This window comes from Prinia subflava, chromosome 3, assembly GCF_021018805.1.
Source record: "Prinia subflava isolate CZ2003 ecotype Zambia chromosome 3, Cam_Psub_1.2, whole genome shotgun sequence".
Taxonomy (NCBI): Eukaryota; Metazoa; Chordata; class Aves; order Passeriformes; family Cisticolidae; genus Prinia; species Prinia subflava.
In genome coordinates this window covers 75,254,009-75,271,596 of record NC_086249.1, presented here as the reverse complement: position 1 = coordinate 75,271,596, position 17,588 = coordinate 75,254,009, and the positions used below count along the sequence as shown (strand labels likewise).

General features: G+C 36.3%; 1 protein-coding gene across 6 annotated transcripts in view; it reads left to right on the top strand.

Annotated features, from left to right (window-relative positions):
• The window catches only part of GABRG3 (gamma-aminobutyric acid type A receptor subunit gamma3), a 292,012-nt gene that overhangs the window by 86,673 nt on the left and 187,751 nt on the right, over positions 1-17,588 (top strand). The gene's annotated exons all lie outside the window — the stretch shown is intronic.

Sequence of the window (17,588 nt, the reverse complement as noted above, 5' to 3'; positions counted from 1 at the left end):
TGTAAGGATTTGTGCATGCTTTTAAACTTTGAACCCAGTGATGTGAGTGCTGCCAGTGACTGAGCTGTGTTTTATTTGAAGTTGAACATTATGTCATATTGGATATTACCTAGATGAGAGATTAACCCATTCTTGTTTTGCAGTGTTGAATTGCTCTTGAGGTCAAAGAAGATGTGAGGAAGTGGGCTGAATTTTCCATTCCTTTTGCTGAAAATAGACAGCCCAGCAGATTGAACTTGTAGCCCACTGTTAAGGTGCACAATCAGTGCTCCAAATTAATTAAGACCTGGGACTTTTGAATTACCCTGTGCTAATTGAAAGGAGAATATTTGGTTTAATTTTTGTGACTTCTTGTTTATTTATTTATTATTTTCTGGAGGCTGTTTAGCACAGCTCATGTCTGCACATTTGCAAGGAAAACACTAATGAATTGAGGAAATTGTAAAAAGCAAAACAAAGTGATGCAGTTGCACTGTCACATTAGCAAACAGTGTGGCTTTCAACAGGCACTGAGGGAGGGAACATTTGCTAATATTAGGATAATTTTTAAGACAGCATGTAATTTTACAACTGACAATTCGAGGTGAAACAGTGAACACAAATAAGTATGGTTCAGAAAACAAAACTACAACGACCTAGTGGGGTTTCAGTGCCTCTTGACAAAAACAACTGTGACAGGACTTGTCAGCTCCGGAAAGAAACCAATTCAAAAATGACTACTTGAGCATTTTAGCAAAGAGGAGAAACTGTTGGAAACGTATCTGTATTCCAAAAATGTTAAAAGGCTTTCCAGTTGCCAGGAATGACAATTAAATTAAGCTATGAAGGAGTCTCTTCTGCCTTTAATGACCCCATTCAGAGTTAATTGTGACTGGACTGTGTTGTTTTGTGGCATGATTCTGACTACAGTGTTGAGTAAAGACTGCAGGGAAAAAGTCTGCTTTTCATCTTGACATCAATTTTTCTGGTGTTTTCTTTCCCTGTTTTTTATAGAAATGGGCTGTGTGTTTCAATTTGGCTATCTATTTTGCTAGCAGCAGCTTTTTATGAATGTGATACAATGTCAGGCATTTCACACTGAATGTGCTTTGCATATGCTATGCCCTTGAATTGAGGCTCCTATCCTTCCCCTAAGAAACAGGGGAACCTCATGTTCTGAAACAGTCTTTTCAGGAAACTTGAAAGGCTTTTAATTTTGCATGGACTCTTTCCTCCCCCTTTCTATTTCTTTTTTCATAGCCATCAATGCCAAAGTGCTCCAATGAGTATTTCTAAAAATAAAAACTGCAAATTACAGACTTTGGTTTACCACAGTGTTGCAAACTGTTATTAACAGTCTCTAAAAGCCACTGGTTTTGCAAGCCATGAGGTAGCTTAAGTCCACAGAACTGTATTGTTCTTTTTGCAGTGCTCCCTGTCACCATATATTTTGACTTTTTTTTTTTTTTTAATACTTGCCTGCTGCTTGAAAACACAGGGACTTGTTTCCAGCAATGAATTAACTTCCTGTCTTATCCTTCCAATGGTTTTCCAAAGGATATATCAGTTAGAGGATGAATAATCCCCAGGACATGCTCTTGTTAGAACCTGAGCAAAATTTCAGGAACATGTGCCTGCTGAGGTTTAGTGCTCAGCTTCACACACAGAGTGACATAGCAGCAGTGCATTCCTCCCCTTGCCTCACCCTATAAAATCCAATCCTCCTTGTTAGAGAAGGTGGTGAACTAGACAAGTGCTGGGACTGTGCTTGGAATGGTTTCAGAGCCGTAGGATCTATCCATAGGATTTGCATTTCAGTTCAAGTATCCCAAGACTTTAACACCTGTTTTGTATACATCTCACACACACCTAGAGATCTTGTTGCTTTTGCATCTCATCAGCTGGTAAGGAATACCAGAGCCTTTTTAGGAGTGCAGATAAGTAAATACTGCTGACATTGATTGTACTGACCAGCAAAAGTGGGCATGGCATTGAAACTCCTGCCTTGAAAATTGTTCTGCTCTACTTACTGTAAATCCCATGACCTACATGCTAAACCCACTTTCCATATTCAATCTGTATGCTGTCTTTTTAATCTGAAACTTTATTTTCTTTGTCAAAAATTGCACTTCTGCAGCTCTGGTCATTGCCCTGATGCCATGACCCTTATGGGTGCTTCATAGCTCTTTTTAGTTCCTTTTTCAAATGAATGGCTTTTAAAATGTTGTGTATTTTGGTTTTTTTCAGGAGAAACTTTGAATCTGTGAGTCCTCAACACATATACTTGTGTATTTATAATGATGTGAAGTACTTTTGGTTTTGGTAAATAGGTTTATAGACTAGTCCTTCTTCTAAGCTTTTCTATAGACAATGCTCAGTCTGCTGATGGGACTCATCCTGTATTTTGGTAAATGTGAGTGTCTAACACAAAGCAATTCAATCCAGTATCTGGCTAGGTTGCTTCAAGTATTTGGGTGTCAAAGTCCCTTTGTAGATCAAGGACTTATTTTTAATTAGATAGAGACTGTAGAATTTAAAATGTAAATCTGTATCGATTTGGAAAAATAAACTGAAATGTAGTCTTTTTAAAACTAGTTTTTATTGGGTCAAAAATTTATTATGTAATAAGTAGCTTTTTTGTGTTTTTATTCTTATTAGTTCTTACTAGTAGGAAAAATGAGAAGTGGGTAATAAAATGTTGCAATATAGCAAACATTAGACAATCTATTTTCCTTAAGAGCTTTTCAAGTAGCCTCATTCCAAGAGGACACTGTAAAATAGACCTTTTATCAATGTGTTATTCTACAATTCCTAGAATATATTTCTTTAGAAATAGAACATAATGATGAAAATTGGAGAGCAGAAGTTTCCACTCTCATTGCTTCTTGACTTGTGCCAGTATTTTTTGTTGTAATACGGAAAAAATGGCTTTTCTTTGGAATGTCCACATTAGTAGTCAGTGGTGGTATTAGCTATGTAACACGTAATCAAATTTAAAATTTGACTCAGGAACCTTTTGAGTTTTTTAATGAGACATTTTATGAATACTATATTCTGATTGTAATTATTTTGCTAGTTTGTTTAGCAGTGTTTTCATATCCATGACCACATATAAATACACTTCTGTATAGATACTAAATAGTGACATAGGATTGTAATAAAATAATGAAATTGATTCAGGTAGAATTTTTTCTATTGTTATTAATGAAACTCATTATTAATTTATATGTATATATATTTCATTATTATTATGGATATATTACATATTAATATACTAATCTAGTCTATTAATTAACAAATGAAAGTAATAATTATGTGATTTAATTAGCTATTTGAATATCTAAAGCAAACAGATAATTCCTAAGTCTGTGATTTGAATACACAAATGTTTAAGTTATAATGGGTATTAGAGCACAGGATGCAATTTAGTTTGAATGAATATCTCTTACCATCATATTTTTATTCCATAGAATTAACAAATTCACTACTTCCCTTCAGCATGAATGATTCTTGGTAGATCATAATAAAACTACCAGTATGAAATAATTAGCAAAACTCAAAGGCTACACAGTAATAGCAAAGATGACTTGATCACAGTCCTGATTAGACAAAAAAAAGATATCTGAATGTTGATGACTGGCTTTACATTAATTTGAGAATGCAAAAAAAGTAATTGTATCCATCTAGTATGTTAAAAACCACTTAGCTTTAAAACCTAAAATTGAAAATTAGATAACTACAATAATCTCAATATAGCAGTTGAAAAAGGAGAAATTATGAAGCCTGGCACACTTATTTGAGTGGTTTAGAGTGGAAAATGCAATTTACTAAACCTCAAAAAATGTGCTTTAGATATTTTGCAATTAGGAAAGCATCATCAAAATCACAACTATTATTCTTTAAATTCTCTCTAAATTATGTGTAAGTGTTATCTTTGCAACTCCAAGTATTAATCATATATATAAAGACAAGACAGAGTGGTGTAAAACTCAGGTGAGGAGACATTGTGGCTCAATATCTGAAATTGCCTGAAAAATAGTGCAGCATATCTGACTTTAACATTTTTATCTGTAGAATGTTTCCCCTTATGATTTTTGCATGAAATTCTTGAACAATTTGACTCCAGTGCAGAAGGACTCCTTTCAACAGGGCATCCTGAATCATGTTGAAATCAGTTTCTGGCTGCTTAGCATAGTATCCAAAGGAGAATGGACTTCAGCAGAGCTTTCTGGTGTGGTTAGACACTACTAGAGAAACTAAAAGCAGGCTTCTGAAAGCTGAAATTAGGGATGAGATTTCTTTTCCTTCTCATAGTGGGGCATCCATCTATGGGTGAAAAGGATTCTTTGCCATGAGACATGATCTGTGTGTTTTTTCTTTTTCTTTCTTTTTTTCATTTTTGGTTTTATTTTTACACCTCAGCTGTTACAACTGTACCCAAATATGGGTTTCCATATTTGAAGCATCAGTTTACAGTCATCATGATGCATGCTTGAATTATAAAGATTAATTTTTGTTAGATTTGTACACTACAAAGTTTGAAAGTGAAGTAGCATTTTCATAGTGAGGAGAGGAGAGATTGGGAAAGTCCTGCATTCTTGCACATTACTGACTAATCATACTTAGTATTTGTAATACCACCAAAGAGGAAATAATATTTCTCTTTATTTGATTTTGTTAGATCATTATATGTGATTTCTATTTTCCTCTATCTGTTCTGGTCTCCCTTGTGTTCTCCTTCATTCTGTTCCCTGTTTTTACCATTGATAAAGAAATTAATAGTAATTTTCAAATTGTGTGAGTTCCTCTCTCTTACATATCAGATCTTCTAAAAGAATTATGACAGCACTGGGTGAAAAAGCAGAGATTTGACATTTCCTTACAAAATGTACTGGATATGAGATGTGATGTGCTAGACCCGGTGACGATTTCAAAACCTTTTTTGTTGTTCCCATAGAAGAAAAGTGTGCAGTATCTACTCACCTTGAGTATACACTTACATAAATGCAGATAAAAATCACACCCAAAAAGTCAGTATTTACATGTGGAATTGTGTGATTGCTACTAGATCAAAATTGTTCTTGAATATTTTCCAGCAAATGTGTAATCTTCATTTTATCTGGAGTATTGTGCAGTCATGGTCATGGAAATATCTTAATTTTCATTATGATTATACTTTTCTGGCAGGATAGTTTGTCTCAATAATGTGGGAAGGTGGGAATGTCTTACAGGTCCATGTATTCATTTGCAGCTTCCTCATGTGCCTGTGGAGGAGCACTTTGTGCTACACTGAAGTCAACTCAGTTCTGTTCCTACCTTCCTCTATCCTGCTGTAATTCATCTCTGTTTAGACAGCAAGTGAGCCAGGCACTTCTGTAGGCAAGAACCTGAATACCTTTGAATGTAGTGGGATATTTTTTTTCCAAGAGCTTAGGCTAAGTTCTAGAAGTGTAACTGGATGTACTCACATACATGAATACATACTTTATTATATTTTAATTATATGCATATTTCCCCAATGATTTATGTATTCATGTACAAAAATATTCATGGTGGGAATTTCTGAAAATATAGACAAATTCCTTTGTTGCTCAGTGATGTCCATTTTCTGAACAGCCTTTTTTTTTTTTTTTTTTTTTTTTCCCTAGAAAACTGTTTCTGCAAACCAGTAAGTACCTAAAAAAGAAAAAGTTATGTTAGGCGGAAATGAAAGCTCATTACAGTCTTTGCACAATATCTCCTACTGCTGATGTACTGGAGAATGTAAAATTATAAGCAGTTTTTAAAGCTCAGAGATTTAATTTTCTAGAACTGATAGCTTTAAAAGCTTAGTTTATACCAGTCCACTTTTAACCAAGCCTGCTTACTTGGTTACAGAAATAAATTTATCAGTGACCCCTCTCAAGGAGAACAATGTTGCAATGACAATGCTTTCCTTTTTGTTTTTTTCTCCGGTGAATGAATGTTTGACCTTTAAAATTTCAGGTTATGAGACGGGGACCTATTCAATAATATTTACAGTGCAATGCATTTTATTGCTTACATGGCAGGAGAGAAATATCTAGCAGTCTTTTTTTAGTTTTACACCTCATTTTAAACCAATCTTACTATTACTTATACTATTGGTAATATCATCAGATATTCTATCCCTTCTACTCTCTTTCAATTGTTGCTTTTTTCTGAAGAGTGGCAGAAAAATCCAGTTTTTGAGGGAAAATTAGAGCAAGGCAAGGAGTTAGCTCATTTCCCTTTTCTCTGCAGTTACTTCAAGCTTTGAGATCTCAGTTGACAGGATAACACCAGACAAGTGCATCTTCACAGTCCTGATCCCCAGGTCACCTTTAACAGGAGACCTGGGCCCACAGATACAATCCTACTTTCTTTTACAGGCTTTCTGAAGGTGTCTTTTTTTTTTTCACCTCATCTGATTCATAATCAGGACATAGCTGCAAGTTACATTTGGAGGCCAAGTCCATACAGCGGTTCTTAAATGATTTCTAAACTCTCCAAGGATGCCAAAAATCATACATCTCCTTCTGAACATCTCATATCTGTGTACATGGGTACAGGTTCTAGAATCCTGAAAAATATTAAGTTTTTTAGAACTTTCCCCCCATTTATTTAACCTTTATATTGAGACAGTCAGCATACTGGTGTAGTGGAAGTGTTGCTGCTGGTGAAGAATGCTTAAAGTAGAAACAGGTGGTGGTGGAAGTTTGTCAAGAAGTAAATTAAGTTTTTCCTGCTATGATCTTTCAGAACCAAGATAAGTTTAGAGAAAGTTCAAGAAAATCAATGTTCCTACAGTAGTGTGTGCCTATGAAAGCATTTTTACTTGTATTTATCTAGATAAAAGAGGAAAATGAGAAATAGAGTAACAAGGCAGTTAAATGAGAAGGCTCTTGATGTTGTGTGTCATGGCAACTCTCAGAATAGCTGCAACTGATTCATGGCTTTCAGATTTCTATATAGATATTTTCTTTTCTATCTCAATTTAAGTCCACTGAATTACTCATGACAAATTACCCACAAGTACATAAAAGCAGAAGCAGGCTAAAGTCTAAGTTGTCAGGAAAAAAAGCTGTTGGTGTAATATTTTGACTGAGTAGAGTCCAAAGACAAGTTCATTTGAGAGCCAGAGGCTCTCGTTAACATGTCAGTGTGGGAAGAACTTCATCCACAGTGATCCCCTATACAGCTTTTATGAGCCAGAGCAGATGCTGCACACTTGTGAATAAAGGAGACACTCTGTGGCTACTGCCCCCAGTTATAGTTTTGTTTTTGAGATGAATGGTTGACACAAAATTCTTCTCCACAAATGAATGCTGAGATCATTGGGGACCCTTTTTGGAGGTCAGTATCTTGCACAGAGTGGGAAGGATGGGTATTCTTCCTGAGGAAATTAATGGACATTGCAGATACTTCCTGTGACTGCAGCCTATAATTCAGTGCACCAATTTATATATTGCTATATAACTTCCTGTGAAACCAATTCACCTTGGTTTTACAGGAAGTTATATATAAAGGTCTGCATATGCTCACACTGTGCATACATAAACTTCATAGCTGCTCTTTTCTCTTTCCTTTTTCCTTTAGTTTTGCTTCTAGGTTTTCTCCCTTGTTTTATAGAAATGTTGCTTTGAAGATCTATAAAAGGCTTTGGAAATAATAATGGGAATTATGTTTCTGCCATGACAAAATTAAGTCATTTTGTCCACTACAGCTGAGGGATTTACGTTGAGAATTTGTTTGTAGAATCCAAATATTTCATAGTCTTCAAAACCCATTGCTTTATTCAATGTTTTGTAATAAATATTTTATATTTCTTGAAAATTAATTCCAAAAGCAGGTAAACTTGAGATATGATATAATCTTCATTAAAACAAAAGAAAACAGGTATCTTCTGCTTCCTTTATAATTAAGCACTTCCCTTTTTAAAAAGCATTTCCACATTTAAAAAAAAAATATATTACTTATGAAATGCATGTTTAGGTTTTGACCAATTCAGCTAATATTTAGAAGCATAAAGATATTCTCATCTGTTATATCTACAGCAATTAGAGTGTTATTTATTCAGGTAGTGGCAACAACAATTGAAGTCTTCCTTTTGATGCAGCAGAGTTTTTTGTTTGTGCTAGAACAAGTTTTCTGAAAGTCCTGTAATATTTAGATACTCAAGGGGTCTGATTTTTCTGCTGTTTACTTTTTATCTTTCTTTTCTTCCATGCTGCAAAATTGCTCCTTTAATATTTTGACAATCAACACAAATGAAAGTGGTATAAGTACCTCAAGGAGATCTTTTCAGCCTTGGCTTTTTTTAAGACTGAAGCAGCTTTAATAATTCAAATCTGTGTAGCTTTTATATAGCTTGGTATGAATCTGAGAATCCTGTTGAGACTGAAGGGTTTAGAAACTTTGTCAATTACTTTTCAAAAATTCTCGAGTGCAGGAGGGGGCTCCTCTTTTTGCCCCCTGAAAACACAATTTATGTCCATAGCCTAAAGAACAGCTGCATGCATGACTCCCAAGATCCTTTTGTGCCAGCCACTCTGACCACCCTGGGCATGTCTTACCCTTTATCTGATGGTTGAATTCCCTTTTGTTTTATTTTTTTAGCTATAAAGGTTCAGATCATGGGACTCTTTTGTCAGACCTTCAATATCTGCTGTGCTGTACAGCCTGGAAAAGGTAAATCTGAGGCTGTGGGAGGAGTATCTCCACATATCTCTTGATTTCTCTCACATACTCTTAATGAGGGAAAGGAGGTAAATTAACTTTTTTACAGATTAAAAGCAAGTATTTCCCAGGCTGCCTAGGGCTGGGGGTAACACTGCACATTTCCTTGTAGGTTGTGTGGTATGAATAGATTAGTGTCTACAAGCCTTCTGCCAAATGACTGCTAACCTTATGTTTCCTAACTGGAGGAATGGTTTTGATGCTGCAATCTCTTAACAATTTCCAAAGACAAAACAGCATTGATTTATATGGCCTTCATATGGTCTTTTGTCTAGCGTATGTTCATCTTACAGAACTGGATTGACAGACCACAAGTAAGCACCAAATTAATTTCTCACTTTCAATTTTGACCAAATCATTACTTTCTGTTGTGTATGGATGTCTGCTACCTGTTCCTAATAAAAAAAACTCCCAAACTCAAAATATTTGCCTGTAGCTAGTTTCTTGTCTAATTTCTTACCCTTTATGATATGGATATTGAACCTATTCTGCCTAAAACTTTTTTTTTCTGCATAGGTCAGCAGTCTTATTACAATTTAGTCTCTTTTATTCCAGAACAATTATGCTTGGTATCAAAATGCTCTTTTCTTTCCTGTTCTTTAGCTTCTGATCAAGAATAAAACATTTTAAAAAAACCCAAACTGTGCTGTATTATAGCACTTAGGTTACAGGTGCCAGAGAAGGGGATTTGTCCCAAATGCTTCATTAATATAAAAGTGTACTCTGGTTTGCCTTTTACACAATTTCATTATATTTTCTATAGTAGTCATTTCATTTCAGTTTTGTTCCAACAAGTGTCAGCTTCAGGCAGATTTTTAGAATCAATTTGTTCAAATCAATTCAAGTAAAGTAAAAGCAACAAAGTATTTCCATCTTAGTGGTTAGTCAGCAAAGTAAGGCTACTTGTCTTCCATGCTTCCACAAAAATTCCTTGTCAAAAATAAGTAGACTGAGCATTTCTGAGGTTAGTTTACCCTTTGGTTGAGGATGGAACAGCATATGCTACTTTCAACCCCTAGCATGCCTTGTATAATACCCTTCCTACCTTCTCTTATAAATGTAAATTTTATGCTATTATTCTCTGCTTCTGCCAGTTCTTTTAGCTGGAATATGAAATAAGTTCCTACTGACTGCACTGTTAGCTAAATCTAGGTAGAAATTAGTTGGAAACAAATCTCAGGCAATATAAAATAAATATGAAGGAATAGAAGATGACTTTTCCTTCTCTGACTTTATGTTTTAGTAGTATTCAAGTGTTACAAATAGAAGTAGTCAGCACACAGTTTCAATGTAGTTATGAGTGTTAATATGTGATGCTCTTTTACACGTTGCAGTAATTTTTTTTTCAAAGAATAGTGGAAAAAAATCTCAGAATAATGTCAATTCTAACAGTGTTTAGAGGGAATAGCAAAAATACACTTTTTTTCTCAAAGACACACAAACTGATAGTAAGAGAATGCAAAACTATCCCTAAAATGTAAATATATAGCTTCTCTCAGAAAAACTGCAATGCAAAAATGACATTATTTAAAGAGCATGAATAGTCAAAACCAAAAAGAACTTCTCTTTAGGGGAAATAAAGTCGATCTGCTCAACAAACTACAACAGAGCTGAGAAATTTATCAGCACTACGGGCACTTGCTGTCCAACTTTAAAAGGTTGATGAATTTACACAGCACATCAGAGTTATAGTACAAAAAATATTAGGAAAAACAGTGCATGTGCACTGTCTATGAGAGATAACATTGGGAACTATTAGTTACAGTTATAAAATTGGAGGAAACAAATAATTGTATTTCAATACTTATTGTATTACTAGTTTGTAACAACTGGATCTTACAGAAACAGAGGACCCTGATTCAAACACTCTGTGAACCATGAGAGTGGTTCAGTCTAACTTTCAGACATGGTTTTGGATCTTTTGATGCTTTAAAGATCTAGAAATAAAACAATGCACTTTAAGGTAATATCAGTATAGGAGGTGATATAAAAGCTGGTCTTTAACTGGAGGCCTCCAGGGACAGATATGGAAAGAGGCCCACCCTACACAGAGCTGATATAGTTTCATAAATTTAGCTAATTAGCATAATTGACAGGAATTCCCAATTAGCAGCAATTAGCAGCACAGATGATGAGGTAATTCCTGTTCGTGATTCAACCCTTTTCCAGAGCTCCCCTCTTGATACTAGCTGTATTTTGTTTATGGAAAAGTGTCTTGGGAGAGTAGCTTGTTCTTGCTTCCCAGAGCATTTAGCCTTGGACCCCCAGGGCTTGGAGCCTCTGGAGAACATGTTTGGTCTTTCTGCCTATCAGGGGAGGAAATGTACTGGAGTTAGCTAGGAACTATATAACTATACAAAAGTAGTGTACAGTACTATGAATATATGAAGGAAATATAAAAGCAAAAAATAATTTTGGCATCACCATACTGTAAAAACTTTACTTCCTTTTTTTTTCTTTTCCTTTGTCTAGAAACAGCATTGGCAACAAAGTAGATATGTTCATATTTCTCCCTTTCTTTTCCTTACAGATATAAGTTACTTTCTCCCTGATTCCTTTCTCCATTTTCTCCCACAGGGAAGGAAAGGAGGAAGATGAGTTGTGGCATCCATAATATCTTGAAGTTTTCCAGCTGATGTTTGTCCATTTCACATGGCAGATGGCTGGATGACCTCCTTTTTAAATTTACTTAAGGACAAAACATTTTTGCTGAGATAAAATTCTGATCTCAACATATTGACAAAAATATGACCCTAGAGGGTAATATTTACCACTGTTAAATGTTGCAAGGGTAGACCATCTTATTAGACAAAGGTTGTTCTACTTTCCTCTTGTTAAATTGGCAGAAAGTTAAATCTCTGTAAGTGTAGAATGACCTTAAGAAAACATGTCTGTATATCAAATGCTTGACAATCAATTGGCTACTGCAGTGAGTATGTAGGTTACCTTGAATATAGCAGAAAATGCTACCCTGAGGTTTGCTGCCCTATTCCCTAAAGAATACAAGAGTAAAAAAGCTGGAAATATTAAAAAATACAGGAAAGGTAAATGGCTTATTTGGAATTTGGAGATGACCAATTTACTACAGTCTGAAATCCAGATAAAGCAAAACTTATAGGTTATTCTAGTTGTTTATTAAAAAAAAAAAAATGAATGCCTGATTAGCTTCAGTATCCAGAGCTTTTAGGACATATCTTGATGTTGAAACATACTATTGTCTCAAAATACGCAGCATATTTGTACCTCTCCAAGAAAATACTTACAGGGAAAATGAAATGTCCTTCTCTGAAACCAACCAAACAAGAAACAACAGCAACTTCCCTTGATAATTTTAAGAATATAAAAACATTTGGACAATTCTTTGCCTGAATTCAAGGTGGTTCTTTGTATAATTCTGTATTTTCCCTCTCTTTAATAACACTATATGCATTTTAGCCAGTTATGAGTCTGATTCCTTCCCAAAGGTCACAAGTGTAGATGTCAGATTCTGAAAAAGGAATCTATACTCCCTGAATGTTCAAAAAACCCAAATGCTTCTAGAGTGTAAATGGTTTTAAAAACCTGGTTTTCCCCAGGGTAGCCTAGGGTGAGTAGTTGACATGTGGACAGCTACTTTGTAAATATCTAAGTTGAATAAGATAAATCCTACCTGAGAAATTTACCTTCAGAGAGCCTTCTCTGTTAGTCTTGCTTTTGCTTTAATTTTTCCACTTACTGTATCCTGATGGTATTTCAGTGTTTTCTTTCTACTGTAACTTTCATCAGCTTTGATTTCTTTGTCCTTTCCAACTCACGCTCCTCTCAGTTTTCTTAGTCACTTGGCTGTTCTCAGGAAGCACTAGTGGCCTTTTCTTCATGTTCTCTCCCTTTAGCTGGAAGGTACTCACTGATCTAAAGTATTATTTCTGCAGGCATCTGACCCAATGTAAGGCACAGGAGGAGAGGAACAGCAAGCTAGTTGGTAAAGTCACGTGGCATCACAGGTCTGGCAGGGTAAATTGTGACATAATCTGTGCAGCACCTAACTTTGCACACTCTATTTTGAATTCTCTTTACCAGAAAACCATGTGCTATTTTGACGTTTACCTGTCTTGTGTACAAAGGTATAGGGCTAAACCAGAGGCTATTTCAGACATTCTGGTGCAGTATTTTCAAGGGGTATTACCTCACAGTAGGATGGAATGCCTTTTAAAGTACTGGATGTACATGGATGCTTGGCATGCGTCTTTTTGAGACTTTAATTTGTCTGGGATAATATTTTGTCCTGCTTGTGCCAGGGGTTTATCTGAAGGGAATTTTAAACTGTTCTCAGTGTGGTTTCTCACCGATCATGGCTTTTTGCTGTCATTTGTGATTAACTGCTACTTTGACTGCAAATCTGCTCTAAACTGCAATCACAGATATCTGCCTTCACCACTGAGAGGAGAAAGGAGTTGCTCAAAGAGCTTCCCAGAGGGCAGCTAGTGGCTCATGGGCCACTGGTGAGTAAGCAAATATCTTGTCCCAGGATAAAATTCTTTGCTGAGGGGAATTTCTAGATTGCCTTTTAAAGGCGCATCTCTTGCTTTAAGGTTTTCAAGAGTACAAGCTTTTCCCACTCTCAATCTAGATCAGCCAACTACTTGGCGTTGTCAGAGATGAACGAGACCTCCTGAGCTCTGTCTAAACATATCCTTGCACTGCAAAGGAATTCTTAACGAGGCCTGTGCTCTTGTTTAGTTTACCTTTATGCCCAACAGTCCTATGGACTATATATTTTGTCACTTTTACATGGAAATTATGAAATTGCTTACTTTATATTTAATGTCACAAATTGCATCTTTCATAAAAGTTGTTGGGAGTGAAGGGATTGCCTACTTGGAGATTATTAATCATTCTTCTGGAAGTGGATGTTTGTATTCTAAAAGATGTTTTTTCTTCCCCCCAAAAATTGGCTAGCTATGATTTGGATGGCTTCAGCAATTCAAGATGATTGCTGAACAGATATGGTGATATGGTGGAGCCTAGTTCAGCATAGTTGTATGCCAGATCTTCAATTAAAAAATTCTCTTTCCTTTTGTTAGCAAATCTTTGATATAGCAACATTTATGCCAGCAAACACTTTTGCTGCCTTACTTTACCAGCTTTTTTATATTTCTTTTATTAAATATATAGTTATGAATTGCACGTACTTTTGTAACATCATAAAATTATTGACTCTTCATACTTTGAATTTATTAGGAATTACAGTGGAGCCTATTTAAATATACAGGATGTTTTGCAAATTAACAGAATGGATTGTATCTCATTGTCAACCATTCCTGCAGTGACTTTTAAGCCACACACAAACACTGTTACTTAAGATATATTTTTTAGATTTGTTTCTTTTTCTAAGATTCTTAGCACTATTACCTCTGGGACTACTCTTCAATTTGCACCCCGTTTGAGATGTTCAAAGTGGTATTCACTGTGTAGGTATTGAGACCAACAAAATCATTTACACATGAAAATTGGTGCTTCAGCACCTTCTGCCTCAGCCCCAACTGACATACTCTAGCAGGCTAAACAATGAGTCTATATTTGCACTTCACCATGTATTTCTCATTTTCCTTTCCAGTTTTAGCAATGTAGAGTTTTATCTGATTGTGTCGTGAAGATGTTTGCTTAATTGGTGCCATGTTGGTAATTTGGGCTTTGGAAGCACTTGGATGCTCAACTGCTATTCATTGGACTACACAAGCAAAATGCTATAGATCCTGTGGATAAGCGTAATTTAAGGGTAAAATACCTCAGGATATTTATATTTTTTTTATTTTAAATAGTTGTAGATGAGTATATATTGCCATAAACATATGTAGTATTTCAGATGATAACTATTTGTTACAAGTACAAGACATGGTATTAAAGTACTGCAGACTTTATTCTCAGTTAGCCTTGTGATCATTGCCTGCTTGGATGCGAGATTATGTAAAAGACTGAGATGTTAGATAAGGCTCCTCATGGACATGACTTTTATCTCCTATGTTCCTAGAAAAGAGTTAAGAAGTCAACAGACATTACATGCATTTTTTTAAAAAAAACTTTTGCATTGCTTTAATAAATGAAATAAAATCTTGGTAGGGGTCTGAGTTTTTTTAGTGTATTAAAGTGACACTAATATATATTACCAGGCTTTTCAGCTAATTGGGTTATGATAAATCACCACACCTTTAATATAATAGTAACAACTTGATTGTACAATAAATTTTAAATGTAAATCACCTACTGCTAATGTTTTGAAACTCTGTTCCATCAGAAGCTTTGCTGAATTATAGCTATCAACCAATTCATAATTGCTAACGAGGGTTAAATTAAGGTTTGGGTAAGCATGTTCAAAATCATTCTGCCCATGCTATCAGCTCTGCATTTTATAGCTGTATCAATCAACGGCTTAGAAAATATCCTGTGAAGGTTAAGGAAATGGTTGGGTACTGCTAGGGATCTGGAATCTGGCTAGCACAGCTTCACACCACTCTTCTGTCCTCCAATTTCTGAGATACCAAAAAACATTACTGTAAGTTCTGTACATTGCAAATGTTGTGTAAATAGCTTCTTGATCAGACTTTGGAAAGGCTCTGTGGATAAGGAAAGGCTGAATGGCAAATATGGGACTTACATAAGAAAAATACTTACAGGTGGTTTTTTGCTATGCTAAAAACCTTTCTTTAGCCTGTTCTTATTTTTTTAACTAATATTTGAGAACTGCTGTTGATTTCCTGATCTACTTTTGTATTCTGGTTACTGAATGTATTGTAGTTGTTGTCTTGATTGGACACTCTCAATCAAGCAGCCATGTTTACATTTATAGATTAAAAGAAGAGAAGAACCTTCAGATCATCCAGCTGGCCTCAGGCATCACAGTGATCACCAAAACAATGCTTCTTCCAGCACTTTATTTAAGGAATTAATGCAGAATCTACTATCTCCAGCTTATATGATATATCCCACCACTTGGAACTGGAAAACAGATTTCTTCCCTTCATCACTAGGTTCTCAAACCAATTCACTTGAAATACTTGTGGTATGTACAGCCACACTTTAACCCCCAGGAATAGAGATGGAGTTGGTTTGCAGAGTAGATGCTCATAAAATTTTTAAATGTAACGTTAAAAAGTGCATAAAATATTAGTGCCTGGGGTACTGTAACTTTGCATCATTTTGCTGTTCTTCCATCTGTATATACTTATTTTTACACCAACTAGCTGTGAGGAAACATTCACAGACATCTGCAGTGCTAAAAGCACAGTGATAGCCCAGGAGACTATCCCTGAAAATACAAAATATTTTCCAATACATATTAATCCCTTGATAGTAAAAATTACAAAACTATTTCCAGATCAACAGCAGCTATTTGGGGAATTTATTTTGTCTTGTAGCAGAAAATAAATAAATAAATAAATAAAATAATAATAAAAAAATTGTTTATCTGTGTATCATAGAATCATAGAATGGCTTGGGTTGGAAATGAAATTAAAGATATTTTAGTTCTTACACCCATGCCATGGGCAGAGACATATCCAAGTACACCAGGCTGATCAGAGTTCTATCCAATCTAGCCTTGAACCCTTCCAGTGATGGGGCATCAACAACTTCTCTGGGCAACCTGTTCCACCACCCTCACAGCAAAGAATTTCTTCTTAATATTGATCTTCCTAATTGGTCTAAAATTTCTTTCCGTTTGAAGCCATTTCCCCTTGTACTGTCATTAGATGCTCTTGTAAATTGTCTCTCTTCATCTTTCTTGTGGGCTCCTTTCAGGTACTGAAGGCTGCAATTAGGTCACCCTGAAGCCTTCTCTTTTCCAGTCTGAACAATCCTAGTTCTTTCAGCCTTCCCTCATAGCAGAGGTGCTCCATCCTCTGATCACTTTTCTGCCTCTGATCTGAAATTGCTCCAGCAGGCCTGTGCCCTTTCTGTGCTGGAGACCCCACAGCTGGGTGCAGCACTCCTGGTGGGGTCTCAGCAGAGCAGAGCAGAGGGGCAGAATCCCCTCCCTGGTCCTGCTCTCACAGTGCTTTGGATGCAGCCCAGGACATGTTTGGCTTTCTGGACAAGTGCATATGGCTGGGTCATGTCCAGTCTCTCATCCACCAGCACCCCCAACTCCTTCTCAGCAGGGCTGCTCTTGATCTGTTCAGCCCCCAGCCTGTGTTGATATTTGTGGTTGCCCCGACAGAGGTGTAGGACCCTGCACTTGGACATTTTAAACCTCATGACTTTCTCAGAGGCCCACTCCTTGAGCTTGTTCAGGTCCCTCTGGAGGATATCCTGTCCTTCAGGATGGAGTACGGGATAGAATATGACAGCTGCATTTTGCCTAGACAGAGAAAGGGAGAAGAGAAATAAAGGAAATAAAAAAAGGAAAGAGAACAAATAATATCATCAGTCCTTAGCTGCTGTGATGGATCTCAGGCAATAGAGGAGGAAAAAGAAGAGAGAGAGGAAAAATTGAAGACAGGGGAGGGGCACTGATCCACTTCCTTCTATAGTTAACCTGGTGCACACTTCTTATGCAAACTAGATTTTTTTGCACATGTGCAGCCAGCCCCTTTTGAACCTTCCAGGAGGTGAAAGGGAGGGTGGGACTCAACCTGGACATGCTGAGCATGGGTCTCCATGTGGAACCAGAAATTGGCTCCTAACAGGGCTGCCCCACCTCTGCAGGACCCTCTCCTCCAATTACAACTGTTCTGTCACAACAGTCAGAACATTTGAGACAAGACATGCTCAGTCCCTCCACAGTCCCACATTGTTATGTTCCCTGCACATCCAGGTTCTTCTGGTGGTCATGAATCTTATTTTTACTTACAGTGCAAGACACTTAGCTCCCCCAGTCCCTATCTGGCTGTCCATCC